Source organism: Chanodichthys erythropterus, chromosome 17 (genome assembly GCF_024489055.1).
Source record: "Chanodichthys erythropterus isolate Z2021 chromosome 17, ASM2448905v1, whole genome shotgun sequence".
NCBI lineage: Eukaryota > Metazoa > Chordata > Actinopteri > Cypriniformes > Xenocyprididae > Chanodichthys > Chanodichthys erythropterus.
Window position 1 is genome coordinate 41,496,883 of NC_090237.1, and position 12,823 is coordinate 41,509,705.

A 12,823-nucleotide genomic window follows, 5' to 3' on the forward strand; every position below is an offset into this window, starting at 1 on the left:
AAATGTCTTAAAAATCATTAATAAACCAATTATTTTATGTTTATATTTATATTTAGTTATACAAGGCATATTTGTTCAATGATAACTACAAAGTAGTTATAAAAGAAGCATGGGAGGACGCTAATGTGGTTTCACCATACATCCGGTTGCAGAAGTTAAAAAAGTAATAAAGTTTTTGAGTCACAGAACTATCTCCATGGAAATAATTCCTTCAAAAATATCATGCAAGATGTCTGGTGGGTATCCTTTAAAGATGGTGAAAAATGGCTCAATTTTTCTGTCAAGAAACACTGCCTTCTCACTCCAAATGTAAAAGCATACAACTTTGAATTTGCAATGCTGTTTGAATGTGCACCAAGTGTTCCTGTGTTGTCCTTATTTGAAATGCACCAGAGCATACCTCTTTTGACTGATTAAATAAAAAGACAAAACCTTCATGGGTTCTGTCCTGAAAAGCTTTCTATGAATCCACCAATTGAATGAGCTCCTAGGTTGTCTGTGACTGCACATTGCACCGTACCTTTGACATTTTTGGCAAGACTTGAAACAGAAACTCCTTTCCTCTACAAGATTACAAGATCTTTCAAAAGTGGTTCCAGAGGCAATGAATTATGTGCTGGTATATTTCCTAATACCCAATAAACTGCAGTTATCTTCTTTTTTTCCCCTTCCCTTGAAGTTCTGAGTGGATTACAGATTTCAAAGTCATCCACAAATATAAGATCAGGGAAACCCTAAAGTCATTTCCAGACAGAAACATGTTCTCCTTAAAGTATGTGCCATCATAAAATGATGTGGACTGCATTGATTCACACACATTTTTTGTGATATCAAAGCCTACAGCAGCTTTTTCCAGAATTTCCTTATCATTTAGATGTTTAGACTGTAATTAGACAGAATTAGATTCCCACAGAAAGGGAGTTCAAGGATTAGTTCTCTTTCAAATGAAAATTAGCCCAAGCTTTACTCACCCTCAAGCCATTCTAGGTGTATATGACTTTTTTCTTTCCGATGAACATATTTGGAGAAATATTAATAAATATCCTGATGCATCTGAGCTTTATAATAGCAGTGAATGGGATCAGTGATTATGATCCGAAGAAAGTGCTTCCATCCACATCCATCCATCATAAAGATGTACTCCACATGGCTCCAGGGGTTAATAAAGACCTTCTGAAATGAAGCGATGCGTTTATGTAAAAAAATATCCATATTTAACAAGTTATGAAGTAAAGCTTCTGCCAGACCACCTTCCATATTCAACATACGCAGAAAGTGTAAAACTCAGTTCACAAAGCTTATGCTACGCCCTACGCTTTCCCTATTCAACTTACGGAAAAAGTGTGGAGAAAAAAAAAATGGAAAAAGGCGGTCTGGTGGAAGCTACATATTTTACTTCATAACTTCTTTTAAAAATGGATATTTTTTTACACAAATGCAATGCCTTTATTAACCCCCGGAGCCGTGTGGTGTACGTTTATGATGGATGGATGTGGATGGATTTACTTTCTTCAGCTCATACTCACTGATCCCGTTCACTGCCATTATAAAGTTTGAATGTGTCAGGATATTTATTAATATTTCTGCGATTGTGTTCATCAGAAAGAAGAATGTCTTATACACCTAGGATGGATTGAGGGTGAGTAAAGCTTGGGGTCATTTTCATTTTAAAGTGAACTAATCCTTTCAATTTTACAATTCTATATATTTTTTTCTCCAATAGGCCAATTTCACACTTCCGGGTTTTTGGCTTCCGGAACGATCCACGCAGTGTAAAAGTTTTTCCGGTTACAGTGATAGAGATAGCCTCGATCAGAACCAGCTTGGGAATTAAAGTCGTTTTACGAATTAAATGTCATGAAAATGTTTGAACGTTCTTGGTGAATTATTGGTGAGACTACAGAGCTCTCATTAAGAGCTAAATTTAATAAGTAATTTGAAGTGATGGCGGTTAAAGTGGTTATATTCTTCGTGCCTGTTTGGCGCGGCTGTGCATTATCGCGCTCCATGTGCTGTACAGACGGTGCCTGCGTCTCTATCCATCCTAAATAGTAGTCTATGTGTAATATTCAGTGCTATTTAGGGTGGATAGTATGCACATTGGGATGTATAGAGTGCTTTTAGCGACGTGCTGGAGAAATGATCAGCTGGAAGCTCCCTTATCACGCAAGATCCTCTGATTCATGAAACAGGACCACTCGCACCCTGATATTTCTGGATATAAACCTTACAGTCTGATATAAACACTTCAGTCTCTCACTCATTTTCCTGTCGTCATCATCTTAAAGTGTGTATTATAGGCCTACACAGTATTATTGTGCTGTTGCAACATGCAAAGACTGATAGTTGTACAATGTGGTGTTGGAAATTAATTATGTCTTAGTTTGATCATTTTAATTGATCAGGATTAGTTATAACATATGCTTGAATGTGGGATGATGCCATATGATATTACATGCTATATTTTTAAAACATTAAACTCACGACAATATTATGTATCTCGATTTTATATCCCCCATTAAAGTATATATTGGGAGTTATTTTTTTAATTAATAAATTATATAAACAATGTTCGTCGTAGGTAATACGATCGGAGGAATTGCTGAATGAGTAGCTGCGTAGCCTTTACTGTATGACAGCTCATAATAAATCCACCTGCCGGTAAATTCGATCAACGGTCTTAGCGGCCGTACAAGCTACAAACCAGTAGAAAATAATTTCTTTGTAGATTATACAAAAGCGACTTGGAAAACAGACAAAACAGAAAAGGAAAGAAGCGATATTTGAGAAAAGAGCATATCAATCTAATAGACGTAGACGCATAGTGGAACTGACTTTACCCTGCGTCACGTGATTTACGATTCTCGTGAAAAAGGCCTATCAATAACAAAACACACACACACACACACAGGTTTGTTTTTGTGAATTGTGGGGACATTCCATAGACATAATGGTTTTCTACTGTACAAACCGTATTTTCTATCGCACTACACTATCCCGACACCGAAACCTAACCATCACAGGAAACTGCGCATTTTTACTTCCTCACAAAAACACACACAGCGTATCAAAGGCTGCCCCTTCCAAGTGCTGTGCTTTTTCCAATTCTCTGATTACTGATGGGCCAATAGCACATTTATGCTTCGGTCAATAATATTTCTCAATGCTTGCACTGATGTCTCTGATGAAATAAAATGGAATTATTCTACTAACAGATTAATTCAGTCGGCTGGAACATGGAAGCGGTTTTTCAGTTTAAGCAGCAAAGAAGCAACTTTTCTCACTGCAGTATTTTGTACAGCTTCACCTTCCTCATCCATAGACAAAGAAAAATGCCTTTTGAGTCCCTCTGTGTCATTTACATAATCAGCAGCTCTGCCAGGATCCAATGTTCTTTTCAGCACTTTTTAAAAGAACAGCAGGTTTAAAGTCAGCTACTGAATGAGTTGTATGCCTTCTGCTTTTGTGAGTAGCAAATGTTCCATACACATTTGTCTGAAAATCACAACCACAGTAAGCTCATTGGACAGTTTCTTTATAGTTGAGATGATGTGTAATGTGTGGAGAGAGAAAAACACCCTTAAAAATTCCCATTACATTTGCATTGCCATTTAATTTAAACAACAAAGACTATTACAAGCTTAAAAACTTGATCTAATGAATTGAATTACTTTTATATTTTGGAAAAATATGCCATAGTATACAAAAGATTAAGTGATTTAAGAAACAGTTGCTTTTTACACTGTCCAAACAACATTGTAACATTTCTTAATAATAAAAAGTAATAATAAAAAAAGTAAATTTTCTCTCCATCATGTAATTTCAAACCTTGGGAACTTCATTCATCTTCAGAACGCTGCCTTTACTTGCATCAAAGTGTTGGTCACTGTTCACCATCATTGTACAGCTGACAACATCCTTCAGATATCTTTATTTGAACCAAAGTCATAATGATTTGGATTTACATTTTTTTTGTGCAAAACTATCATGAATTCTAAGATGGATCCTACAGTCTATTTCGGCTTACAGTGCTTTGGGGAAATGCCAACCTGACTCAGTGATTCATGATTCACAGTTCACTGTTCAACATATGCACAAACAGTCTGCTACATCATCTTGAAAAATTACTGTAAAAGTTCTTATCTATCAAAGTCGATGGAACTGACTCCTTGACTCCATTTAAAACAGTTTCAGGAATAGAATACAAAACTGTAGTCGTTATTTCACACTAAATTTATTCTTTTCCCTGACACAAAGATTTAAACTGACTTTATTAAAACAACTTTAATTTAGAGATGACATTACCTTGAAATTTTGAGTAACACATCAACATCGTTACCATGCTGTCAATAATATATTTTACAGAGCTAAATTTCAGAAGAAAAACAACATTGGTTGAATTAAATAAACAAGAGAGAAGGTAAAAAACTCTTTAAATAATTATGTATAGTGATCCAGTGATGATGGCAGGAAATTATCTGCAGTTCATTTCTTTTCGTAGGCTCAAAAAGCTGCTTGGACAGGAGATGTCAAGATACTAGAGATAATAGGCCTGCAATATACACAAAAATATATTAGATACAATGATATAAGCTTATTGATGTGTTTAATATTGTTGGCAGGTTTTCATGATTTTTATGATAATGCGGTAAATTAATATTGCTCACCTCATTTCATTCACTCCTTGCTGATATAGTGCACTCAATTGCCATGCACTATATAACTCACAAAAGTTAGAGACAAACTGACAAATCGTGGAAATGTGGAACAACATGAGGGTGAGTAATAATAATGACATTTTTTTCTGGGTGAACTAACCCTTTAACTATTCTTAAAATTTTTTTTATTTATACCTAACATTTTATATCACAGCTCTATGGAGGCTTGTTTACACCACTGAATAAAAAAAAATAAAAAAATGTAATTGCCACTTTTTATCTCACAATTTTGACTTAATTGCTTACAATTGTGAGATATAAACTCGCAATTGCAAGTTATAAAGTCAAAATTGCAAGATATAAACTGCAAATTCAGTCTTTTTTTCCCACAGAATTGGACTTTATAACTTGCAATTGCGAGTTTATATCTCCCAATTCTAAGCATTAGATATAAACTCACAATTGCAAGAAAAAATTAAGAATTGTGATAAAAGAAGTCAGAAGTGAAGCACGTCCGTCTAATCTTCCAGTTAATACCAAAGTATAAAATCCAGCCTCTTACCTCTTCCCACTTCTTTTGACATCCCCAAACCCACATCATGACTGACTTCCAGGAAGTTGAACTGTTCCCCTCTGACGATAAACTCTCAAATCTGCCAGAAACACCTACTTCTTTTTTCCCTGAACAGATCATCTCGGGACTCGACTGCTTCTTGCCATAATGCATCTCGTCCTTCATCATCCTCTTCAGCTACAATCCCTTCTGTCCCTGTTGAGAAATGGTCTGTCAACGCACTCAGGAAAGCGCTATCCAACACTGGTATCCATTTCTTCCAGAGGAATTCAAAAGCTGCCTCTGCTAACGGTCCTGCCCCCCCACCCATTCCTTCCTTCTCCACCATCGGAGCAGACCCAAGCATAAGGCTGCTTCCATTAATGGTCCTTGTGCTGTAAATCATTCACAAATCTTATGATAGTTCAATAATCTCAAATCAGTTTTCACACAGTATTAGTTGTTTTCATGCCTTTTGCAGAACATTGCACCATTTCATGCTTTTCATCTTCAGAGAGATCTTTCTTCCTCCCCATATTGCATGAGAACTGTGACTTGCCTAATAATGTGGAACAACCTCTAAGTAGGGTTTCCATTTACCTAAGTTGACCTGGAAATCTATTTAACAAACCTGCCTGAGATTGACACCAGTTATCTATAACGATATGGAGAAATAAACAAACACTTTCTTTGAAAAACTAAAATCTGAATGTTTATTGTACTGAAATCCTACTGATATGTAACTTGCATAATAAATGGGTACATAGTGTATATTCATGGATACATTAAACTCCCCATTATTCCCACCAAACATTTCTATTTTCACTCAGCCTATGCTTTTCCATTACAGACTGAAGGCGCCTTGTGAGTAACGCGCTGTAAGACACCGTACCATTACTTTTACCTAAAAAGAACAATGCTGCAATTTTCTGGTGTTATTTTTGATTAGTTAGGGCATTCATCAAACTTTTCAACACACAGCCCACCCTCAGATTGTATTCAATCAATGCCCAAATCGTAAAAAAATATATTAACACTGTCTTGGGTAAGCTCAGCTCACCCCTGCCCATGCCTAGATCTGGCCCTGGCCCTGGTCCAAAGTCTCCTTTGTCACTACTGGTTCTGTCCAGCCTCCCACTCCCTCCACCTTTACAGATTCCATCCAGTTCCTCATCCTTGCCTCTGCTGGCTCTCTTCAGCCCTTTGACTCCTACTTCGGTGGCCCTGCCACACTACTCAGATCAACCTTGGACTTCCTGGTCTCCAGCTCTGCCTCGGTGTGAGGATTCCCTAGCTCCACCTCGGGCCTCCAAGCCCTGGACTCCACCTCGGCCTGTCGACCCATCATCTCCACCTTGGTTTCACAGTCCCTCAGCTCCACAGTAGTCTGTCATCCCTCAGGCCCCACTTTGGTCAGTAATCACCCTGGTTGCAACACGGACGTCCAAGTCTCTAGCTACACCTCATCCCTCCACTCCTTTGGTTCTAATGGGCTGCTCATTCCCTCCGGCTCCATCATTGTCCTTACTCTCTTCGGCTCCACCATGGCAGAGTCCCCCAACTCTACCATGGTCCTGCAAGCCTGCAGTTCTGCCTTGGCCCTCCAGTCTAATGGTGTCACCCACAGTCCTTATCTCCTCAGATCCATCTGGGTCTCCAACTCTCACGGCTCCACCTCTGTCAGAAGTCCCCTTGGGACTTTGCCTGGACTCACTGCCTGGACTCAAGCATTCTAAAATAATTGCCCTTCATTAAACAAATTATTCAGTTTTTGCCCCATATATGTGGTTACTTCATTGATTTAAACTTTAAAAACAGATTTAATATCATCCCGCAACATCATAACTGGATCAATGCTGGATCCCCTCCACCTGATACTTGTCTGAATGCTCAAGGAAGCTGTACACCACTGACGCAATAGGAGACAGTGTCTTGGGTTCAGAGCCTCCGCCTGTGGGAAATTAATATTTTGGTGGATGCATTATACCAGGGGTTCTCAACTCTGGCCCTCAAGATCCAGACGGCAGAGTTTAGCTCCAACCTTAACTGTAAAAAATTGCTGTACAAAAATGGCCAAATGCAATTCTGGGTAATATTTGGTGTTTTTAAGAAAGTAGTCTACAGAAATATTCTGTGAATTAACAGCGCTCAAAGTCGGCACTCTGTGGCTGTGTTTCAAATCACACCCTATACCCTCATTCAATATCTCCTACATTATAGAGGGCTGCATTAGGTTTGGGCTCCCATGAGACCCATAGCAAATCTCGCGGGAACGGGCGGTTTTACCTTTGCTGCGGGCGGGAGTGGGTGGACAGAAAACTTTGTGGGAGACCCACGGGGAATGGTGGGATTTGGCGTGTAATAGAAATGGAGTCAACACATGAAGTTGAGAAGAAAATTAAAGCGGCTGTTTACTTGACAAAAGCAAAGCAAGACAAGTCAGACACTTGGAAACAATTCTCAAAATTTGCATGTTTTATTTTGAGCATTCTTGAATTTAGTGTGCCGTCAGAGAGGACATTCAGTGTGTGTGGGTGAATCACGGAAGAAAGACGTGCAAATCTGGGACCGCAGTCAGTCAGCAATATACTTTTCCTTCATAGTAATATGGAGTAGCCTAAGTAATGCAATGCTCAGTGATCAGATTCATTTGTTTAAGTAGGCTATGTTTGTCAGGTTTGGGTGGTGGAAAGATGAAGTGAGGACTCAATAGTGCAGGAAGAAGGGCTTTATTTAATAATAAAAAATAAAACAAAACACAACAAACAAAACTACCCCAAAGGGGAAAACAAAGCTAGGCTTGGCATGGCATGGCATGACATGACATGACTTGACTTGACTTGACTTGAGAACAAACAAGGGAATATACAACGACGAACCAGCACAGGACTGCAATCACAGGGAGAATAAATAGGAGAGCAAACAAGGCAGATAACAAGGGAGGACAGGTGGGGCAAATGAACAAAGACACATGGCACAAAGAAACACATGACAAGCCATGTGGTCACACCAAACATAACAAAAACACAAGCACATGGCCAATGAAGACAAATCACAAGCCATGTGCTTACACAAGACGAGACACAAACACGCAACTATGAGAGAACCCATAAGCCGTGTGTTCACACAAAACAAGGCAACATGAGAGCATGCAGCCCGTGAAACAGACTGCGTGCTACACAACACAAGACAAAAACAACATGAAACAACCATGTGCTACACAAAACATGGCAATACAAGAGCGCCTGGCCAATAAGAACCGACCAGGCGCTAAACAAAACATGAGACAAGAAGGCACGGCAAGTGAAAGTACACTCGATCGCGCGCTCACAATAAAAGACAGGACTGGGAGCGCAAGTGTCCTAATCCCGACACAATTTCTATTTATTTTATTTATTTCGTTTTGTATTTAATTTGTTTAAAGTAAATCTAGCCTACTTTGTAAGTCCTATGTGTTTATTTAATAAGTTAAAGTTATTTCTTATTATGCTTTGGCTAATTTACTTAACAAACAGTTTAAATGTTAACAGTTTAATTGTTTGGTGAGTGTGTATGCAGTAGCTTGCGTTTAAAAACGGTTAAAAACTTGACATGCCTGATCATGGCCGTGATCAACCGTCAAGTGGATTTTGTTATTAATGTTATATTTTTCATATTGTGTGTGATGGTAATAATACTTTTCACTTTTTGGAGAACAAATGGGATAAGCCTTAGACTTGCTAACCTTGTTATAGTAAATAATTTTTATAGTAAAAAGTAAATTAATTTTGAATGTAAAAAATAAACAGAATTGTTTCTGAATAAAAAAATAGTATAGCATTGGTATATTGTAATTTGTCACTCTGCTGCTGTTGTAGAAATATGAAAAGATGTAGAATCATCCCTGTATTCCAGTATTTGACATTTGATTGAATCTTTCCTCTGTCTTCCATGACCCTTCATGTTTATTTCTGTAAATACAGCTAGAGTGTCATGCGAGGTGATAATATCTTCTCACCCAATAACTCGGTAGGGGAGGGAGGCATCCAAACCATCAGATAACCCATGAGGTTATCTAAGGAATTTGACAGGAGCTGATCTGTGAAGCTTCAGTCATGTTTCATTTGGAAACATTTTATTTCAAACAGAAAACAAGTTGGAAAAACAGATACAAATACATAAAACACTGCCTAACAACTAAACAGTATAACAGGGTGTGTTTGTGTGTGTGTGTGTGTGTGTGTGTGTGTGTGTGTGTGTGTGTGTGTGTGTGTGTGTGTTTCAAAACCATTTTCTAAAGTGGTAACTCACTTAAAGTTAAAACACTCACTGATCTTCCCTACACATCAAAAAATAACAGCAATATTTGAACCAAAAAGATAAAACTAATACAGGGTTGCTTTGGTGTTTGCTTTGTTGTGCTGTGTTTAGCCCACTCCACCTCACCAAAGACCACACAAAGCTGGAGATACAACAATGCATATGACACTGTGTTCCAAGTGCAAACTCTAACAACCTTGAAATACTAACCAATCTCTTTTTTTAGGCTGGATCCTTCAACATAGTGCACAAATCTTCCATTTCCTTTGGTGTGTTACAGGGCTTTTTGAGAATCTCTCGACCTTCAGGTGGTTCAGAACACATGTTAGTCCTAAGGCGTTCAGTGTTTTGGAGTCTCTCTTAGACTTGATTGAGACGAAGGAGTACAGCCCACTCAAACTTTGATGACTCTGGATACCATACACTCCATTATTCTCATAGACAAAACATAAAATTACTTTGTTTATATAATGAATGCCATACTGTTAGAACCACAATTTTTTTTCTAGTTGGTGTACACTTACTTGCCACTGATGTCCTTGTATTGTGGTCTTCAGATGGACTGCTCATGCAAAACACTGCTTTAAAAAAATATAGTAATAATAAATAAATAAATGATAAATTACACCAGTACATTTTAATTATACAGGCCTAATACCATCACGGTTAGATTACCATCACTGTCTTGTTGGGTTGTGACCAATAGCTGGTTGTCAGTTGTACTTTGAATTAGATTTCCTGATAAACCCAAAGCATCATTTAGAAAATACGTATGCAAATACACATTACTCAATGAACTCTGAAGCCTAATTGTTGTTACTTCTAAGTGGTCAAAAAAGTGCAATGAACTTACCTGTAATGGACGGGAGCAGGACAATGGAGATGGAGATCCACATGCAGGCTTTATTAATAAGAGCGTAGTCATACAGGCAGTAGATCAAACACCAGCAAACAGTAGCAAGAAGGCAAGGCAAGAGAGTAATCCAAACACAGGCTGTGGTCAAGGCAGGCAGCAAACGATCATCAAACAAAGAAACAGTCCATGGTCAAAAACACAGGCAAGGATAGGAACAAGGAACACGGAGACAAGGTAGAACAAAGGCTAAACAATACTCAGCCTAGTGATGGCCGATTTCGAAACACTGCTTCATGAAGCTCTGAAGCTTTATGAATCTTTTGTTTCGAATTTTCAAAAGATTTAACTGGGAGAACATCTATCAACTAATTAAGTTAATTGATATCAGGTCTGTAACATGATTAGTTATAAAAGGGATGTCTTAGAGAAGCAGAGTCTCTCAGAAGTAAAGATGGGCAGAGCTGTGAAAAAGTGCGTAAAAAGATTGTGGAATACTTTAAAAACAATGTTCCTCAACATCAAATTACAAAGGCTTTGCAAATCTCCTCATCTACAGTGCATAACATCATCAAAAGATTCAAAGAAACTGGATAAATCTCTGTGCGTAAGGGACAAGGCCGAAGACCTTTATTGGATGCCCGTGGTCTTCGGGCCCTCAGACGACACTGCATCAATCATCGGCATGATTGTGTCAATGACATTACTAAATGGGCCCAGAAATACTTCCAGAAACCACTGACGGTAAACACAATCCGCCGTGCCATCTGCAGATACCAACTAAACCACTGTCGGTAAACACAATCCGCTGTGCCATCTGCAGATGCCAACTAAACCATTGTCGGTAAACACGATCCACCGTGCCATCTGCAGATGCCAACTAAACCATTGTCGGTAAACACGATCCGCCGTGCCATCTGCAGATGCCAACTAAACCACTGTCTGTAAACACGATCCGCCGTGCCATCTGCAGATGCCAACTAAACCACTGTCGGTAAACACGATCCGGCATGCCATCTGCAGATGCCGACTAAACCACTGTCAGTAAACACGATCCGCCGTGCCATCTGCAGATGCCAACTAAACCACTGTCGGTAAACACGATCCGGCATGCCATCTGCAGATGCCAACTAAACCACTGTCGGTAAACACAATCCGCCATGCCATCTGCAGATGCCGACTAAACCACTGTCAGTAAACACAATCCGCTGTACCATCTGCAGATGCCAACTAAACCACTGTCTGTAAACACGATCCGCCGTGCCATCTGCAGATGCCAACTAAAGCTCTATCATGCAAAAAGGAAGCCATGTGTGAACATGGTCCAGAAGCACTGTTGTGTCCTGTGGACCAAGGCTCATTTAAAATGGACTGTTTCAAAGTGGAAAAGTGTTCGACATTTGACATTCTTGTTGGAAATCACGGACTCCGTGTCCTCCGGTCTAAAGAGGAGGGAGACCTTCCAGCGTGTTATCAGCGTTCAGTTCAAAATCCAGCATCTCTGATGGTATGGGGGTGCATAAGTGCATACGGTATGGGCATCTTGCATGTTTTGGAGGCACTATGAATGCTGAAAGGTATATAAAGGTTTCAGAGCAACATATGCTCCCCTCCAGATGACGTCTATTTCAGGGAAGGCCTTGTGTATTTCAGCAGGACAATGCAAAACCACATACTACAGCTATTACAACAGCATGGCTTCATCGTAGAAGAGTCCGGGTGCTGAATTTGACTGACTGCAGTCCAGATCTTTCACCTATAGAGAAAAAATACATCAAAGACGACCACAAACTCTTCAGCAGCTGGAAACCTATTTCAACACCAAAACTCCAGAAACTCATAACCTTGATGCCCAGATGTCTTCAAACTGTTTTGAAAAGAAGAGGAGATGCTACACCATGATAAACATGCCCCCGTCCCAACTATTGTGAGACCTGCAGCAGGCATCAAATTTGAAATTAGCTCATTTTGTGCATAAAATTTTAAAATTTCTCAGTTTAAACATGTGTTATGTTATCTGTTCTATTGTGAATAAAATATTGTCTCATGTGATTTGCAAGTCTTTTAGTTTTCATTTTATTTATATTTAAAAAAAGTCCCAATATTTCCGGAATTTGGGTTGTATAATGTGTGTGTGCGTGTGTGCGTGTATATATATATATATATATATATATATGAGAGAGAGAGAGAGAGAGAGAGAGGGGGGGGGGGGGAGATCATATAATCATGTGCAGCAGCATAACACGTTGACAACAGCTGGTTTAAAACAAAACACAAAAGGCTTTCTTTTTTTTAAATAAATAAACTGCTCGTCAAAATGTCAACACAAAGCATGCAAGAAAAGTGGAATCATTCAACAGTGTTAAATGTTAAGTATACATAGGGAGGCACACAACCCGTGCGATGACCCACAAGGTTATCTGAGGAATTTGAGAGGATCTCTGCCTAATGCACTGAAGC